We start from the raw sequence: 5807 nt of genomic DNA, 5'->3' as shown, positions 1-5807 counted from the left end.
AATGTGGATGCCAAAAATCTGGATGGACACTAGATGGCAGGAAACTTAGATTTTCTGATATCTTCTCCTCCTATCCAATAATCATTTGGATTTTTGTGGGCCATATACTGTAGTCCTATTAAAGTTCAGTTTCCCTGCAGGAAGTGTTACCAAGCCAACTATTAGCCTTAGTTTATTAACGTTACTAGCTTCTACCAACTTTACCAAATTTTAAGTTGAAAGTAAGAAGAACCAACAAATAATAAGAAATAAAAAGAGTGAAATAGAAAAGAAAGAAAAAAAAAGAAAAGTGATGAGAATTGGTTTCTGGTCTTCTTAGCATCATAATTTCCCTTGTTCAATAATTTACTCTTTCCAATAATCAAATCCATAAATCACAAGGTTATTTTTTTCTTTTTTTCAGCAAAATGTATCATCTTTGATATTTTTCTAAAGTTGTTACTACTGGAATATTCGTTCAGGTTTCAGTGCAAAACGTTTGCCCCGTATCTACCATCCACCCATGCTATGCAGAGCACTGAACATTTGCTGCCGTATTTTAATTTAAAAAATGGTTTTCTCCAGTTGCAATGAAATTATAAATGAAGCCATTGAGATAATGGCTGTTTAAGGACATAATGGAAGGGGAACAAAGTTAATTCAGAGTGAAGGCAGCAACTCCACTGACAATAGTGATGAAGCTCGTATGAAGAAAACAAGTTGAAAAAAAGGAATCGGCATCAATTCACAGTTGATTTGCTCTCAAGTTTTGCTAGAGCAATATATGGTGAGTGCTGACAGAATACACCGATATGTCAAAAGAAAATATGGAGAAATACCTCTATGTTGCTGCACTGAAAACATTTACCCTCTCCAAATGCCTGAGGAAGGTACATTTTACAGAAAAGAAAATGTCCACCGTATGTTTCCCCTTATTTGATTTAGCCATAGAAATGAGCAAGGGAAGACACACAATGTCCCTTGTTAATGTTAGCAATGACCGCTGAATGGCACCAGCAAAGTATGCTGGCAATGTTTAACAACCCATCTGTCTTTCACCTTTTTCTGCTCAACAGAAACCTTTGTTTGAGCCATATCCTCATTCAGGCAGACTGTTATCTACTTATCTGAAATATTAATCTGAGATGAGGCACTGTATCATTGTTAAAACAAGCTTTTATTATTTTAAATGACCTCTTGTGTAATAGTTTAAAGCAACAAACTATTTTTATAGGAAAGGAAAATTTTGCATTTGCCTCTATTGCTGCAAAGGGACTCATTCATGCTGTGAAATTAAAATGGGGGGGAACGAATAAAGCAGCAAGTACAGATGGCATTTGAATATTCATGTTACTAATAAGGAATTGAAATGCTGGAGACAGTTTTCCTTTTTTCTTTCATTCTACACCAAGATTGATAATAATGTTAGATCAATGGATGCTACCCCATATATGTGTGTGTGTGTGTGTGTGTGTGTGCGCGTGTATGTATGTATATGTATATATAATGTTAAATGCTATACCCTGCAAGTATATATTTAATTAAGAGTAGTGAATCTGGGCAGTCATGAGACTTGTGAATGAGAAGAGCTGGAGAAAACATCTTAAATTGGCTCTTTGTGCAGAAGGTCAAAGGGACCAACACAATCCAATACAGATTTCTCCATATTATTTATTTAAAACCTGTAGAATTTGGGGTGGTTTTTTTTTAGCAGAGTTTAAAGCAAAGCTGAACAAGAATAAAAATTAATACAATTGTTGAAGTAGAAAAAAAACAGAACATTATCTCTACCAGTCACTTTTTAAAACAATTATTTTATTCTTTAAGTGGGAACTTTAAAGGATGAAGTAAATTTTTTTAAATTAGAACAAAATGCAATGAAATAAATGTTTGATTAAATTTAAAAACCCTACAATGCATCAAATATTAAATCTCAATCAAAATCAGTCAATATGATTTGAGTTTAGAATTGGTAGTAATAGGTGATTTGATAAACCTCCCACAATAAACTCTAAGACTGTGCTCTGCAGACAAGGGACCCTTGAAATTATAACTCATGTCCTGTAATATCGTATCATTGATGAGGATCCTAGGCCTATCACATAATTCCATGGTAAAACATCTAGGAAGTTTTGTTCTTTTTAATGTACAGTTGTTATCAGATCAATACGATTCAATCTTCTTGAACATAGCCAATTTTTTATACTGCTCATAAAATTAGACAGACTTTGCCCATTGATAAGCGTACCACCTCATATTTTTTATTTGTTTTTATTTTATTTTTTTAATATGTTTCTATCTGTAACTTTGGTCTGTGACCATAATACAAATTCAATTCTACTCTAGGAGCAAGCAAGTAAGTAAAAAGCTTAAAATGATTTCCTGATACCTTATAATATGGAAAACAAAATGGTATCCGTGAAGAACTCCAGGAATGGATTAGAAAGGAGGAAGAGTTTGTTTTCTCTTTGTCTCACTCCTTTATCTTCCCTCCCCATTCCCCCTATAAAGACTTCTTGGCAGGGCCGGATTTTCCTATAGGCCAACTAGGCTTCAGCCTAGGGCCTCAAGATCAAGAGGGGCCTAAATTGTTAGCAAAATTAAAATTACACTATTCTAAAAACAGTGAACACTAAAACACTGAACCGAAAACAAGGAGAAATTCTACGCATATGACTAATAAACAAACATAAAAATGTATTGGTTAAGATAGTTCCAGCGCCGCGGCAGTTGGGGAGCCCGCCCACGTTCCCGGCACCAGCGGTCGAGCGAGAGGTGCGGCCGCTCCCAGTAGCCGCCCCGTCGACGCGGAGCCCACCAGCGGCCAGGTAGGTGAGGGCGAGGGGGCCGAGCCGGGCAGCTGAGCGCAGCAGGGGAGGGGGCTGGCCTTGCTGCCTTTGCCGCAGAGCAGAGCCACCCTCCGTCGGGAGGCCAGCTATATATATTGATATATATTGATATATATCACAGTAATGCATTTTATTGTCTCGCATGTAATTTACAAACTTAAAAATGGGAGGTGAAAGAGCCTCATAAGTGGAATAGCCTAGGGCCTCTTTTCATCTAAATTCGGCCCTGCTTCTTGGAACAGTCCACATGGTCTCAACAAAACATATGAAAGGTGGGGGAAAGGTTTTATTTTATATCCAGGTCATACTTGAGAGACCGCCTACTGCCAATTACCTCCACTAGGCCAATAAGATCCCATAGATTAGGCCTCCTCCGAATTCCATCAGCCGGTCAATGTCGACTGGCAACTACCCGGAGGAGAGCCTTCTCGGTGGCTGCTCCGACCCTATGGAACGAACTCCCCGTGGAGATTCGAACCCTCACCACCCTCCAGACCTTCCGCGTAGCCCTTAAAACCTGGCTGACCCGACAAGCCTGGGACTAAAGACTTCAACCCCACCCGAATAGTATGACTGTTGTGCTTTTTTAACGATGTATTGTTTTCATGTGTATAACTTGTTTTGTCCTTCCCTCCCCCTGAATTGTGAGCCGCCCTGAGTCCCCTCAGGGAAAAGGGCGGCATACAAATAAAGTTAAAATCCCCCCAAAAAATAATAATAATTGATAATTGTTTTTCCTTTCCAGTCACAAAAAGCCACATTCAACTTTTGACTTCAAGATATTTTCAACCTTGCATTGATGAAGGGCAAGGAAAGCAAGCTAAATTAACTCCAAGATAAAGGAGTTTGCTTACCTGGAGTTACCAAACCATACCTGTAAGTGCAGATTGTTGGGGCATCCTGCCACAAAGGACTGACCAAATTCGGAAAGTTGCTGAATCTGAGGGAAGAAGACTCATTAAAACATTTCAGGTTTTCTAGTATTTTAAAATTGAGTTGATGGGAGGATAAATTTTGCTTTGAATTTATGGTTCATTTGTCACTTTTAATATTTTGGAACATAATCTAGCGAGAATGAAACACCTGTAATCACTCTCAATAAGAAATGTTAAGTATAAGCTGTTTCCCAGTATAATCATTGGGTTTTTTTAAAATGTAATTTTGATGGGATTCTGCTACTTGACATATTTTACACTATATATTTAATATATCTCACAAAAAATGCAGAGAGAAAGTATCAAATACTGTACCCCATTTTCACAGGAAGTATTAGTATATAATAGATTTACTGGAGTATTGCAGTTTATCTCGTATATAGAAATTGTAATCTAATGCAAGTATCATCTAAGCCTGGTGTAATAAATTAAATGATTTTTAGGGATTGATGCCATTGTGTGTTTTGTGTGTATTCTGAGTACAAACTAACAGTTTCAGAACAATGGGTTTTTTTTCAGAATCACTTTGATGTTCACTCACTGTGGATCTGAGTGTGTTTTATAAACGCAAACATATGCATTACCCTGTTTTAAAAGAGCAAAACTTTAAAAAAAGAGAGAGAGAGAAAAGCGATTTTCTCAAAGGCTCAGGTACAGCCATGCAGTGAATCAATGTGTTCAATTAGTACCTGGTTATGACTGAAATTGACCTGGTGGCAAATATGAAATATCAAAGCGCTTGTCAGCACTCCTGAATGGGACAAAGAAAAGGCACATTAATGATTAACTCTGCTAAAAGCTCCAGCTTTTGTATTCCCATGGTGCTTGGCCTATCAGGCAGCCATGTGACATGCTCGGGCCATTTTCTAGCAGATTGGAGAAAGCTAGAGAGCAAACACAGGTGCTTTTCAGCCAGCCGTGCTGTCAGGGACAACCACAAACAGCCACAGCTATGCTTGGCTAAATTAACCCCTCTGTTTGCCTCCATCTTGGCTTACCCGGAGATCTCACTGGGTGAAGCCAGGCAGCCTTTGCTCCTGGCCTATGCTATTCACACTCCACCCCCCCCCCCAACCCCACAATAAAAGAATGTTTCTGCTTTTAAAAATCAGTCAGTATCCTTGAGGAGATTCAGTTTAAAGAACTGGTAAACTACTTTAAAGTGCTTCATTCTGAACTTTAAAATAAACAAATCAAATGAGTTTGCTTCTTCATTCCCAGAATAATTATTTCGGTGATGTAAACATACATGATGACAGTGGGGGCATACATCAAATGGGAGCCCCATCATTCAAGATTACCTTTTGTCAAAGGGTATTTACAGTGCAAGTAAAACTATTTAACACTACACATTAGGAATAATGACACAAGGAGTTCTTTCTGTGCCCTTGGGTTTGTACAGACAAGCTTTCCAATGGTTTGCAACCTTGAGCACTCCGTGACCACAAATGGATGATGGATGATGATGATATTGAGCAGCATTTGTGAACATTGGTGTCTATGGAATAATATAAGCAGCAAGAAAAATCCTTGCCCAAGGAGCCTGCAATACATGTTGAAGTTTATAATTTACTTATATTATTGACATCATGCTGTAAATTTTAAAACAGTCCCTGCTTTCAGATATGTAATTTAAATTATGGACAATATTTTTATGTTGTTATTTCTTCCATGACACATCAGACTTACTTTCTTTTCTTATGCAAATATTAATATTAGTGCTCCCTTAAATGAAATGAAGCCAAATGTAGTTTCACTAATATAATAAAGAACAGACTTAATGCCTTTCATGTGATATTCCTCATGTAGAATTTTTTTATACCAATGTTCATATGTAATTTTTCTGCTTTTAGGAGTGAAAGTTAGAAACATAGCTCCAGAGTTCTTTGCATACATGAGCTCATGACTGTTAATTCATTTCAAGGAAGGATGGTTGTTGGCTATGAGCAAAAAATGCATATTCTGTATATAACTTGCTGCTATATACTTCATTTCTATCCCATTTTAGTAAGCAATAGCCCAAGAAATTTGATTATAGGGCTGC

General features: G+C 37.5%; 1 long non-coding RNA gene across 1 annotated transcript; it reads left to right on the top strand.

The window, feature by feature from the left end:
• Window positions 1-282: 282 nt before the first annotated feature.
• On the top strand, window positions 283-4213 carry LOC148044491 (uncharacterized). Its single transcript, XR_015697553.1, has 2 exons — window positions 283-766; window positions 3574-4213. It is a non-coding gene; the product is annotated as an uncharacterized LOC148044491 (long non-coding RNA).
• The last annotated feature ends 1594 nt before the right edge of the window (window positions 4214-5807 follow it).

The sequence above is a fragment of the Thamnophis sirtalis genome, unplaced genomic scaffold (assembly GCF_051295495.1).
Source record: "Thamnophis sirtalis isolate CommonGarterSnake01/CBP01778 unplaced genomic scaffold, rThaSir2_p1.2 scaffold_8, whole genome shotgun sequence".
Taxonomy (NCBI): domain Eukaryota; kingdom Metazoa; phylum Chordata; class Lepidosauria; order Squamata; family Natricidae; genus Thamnophis; species Thamnophis sirtalis.
Note: the sequence above shows the minus strand (reverse complement) of the source record. Positions and strands in the feature narration are given on the sequence as shown.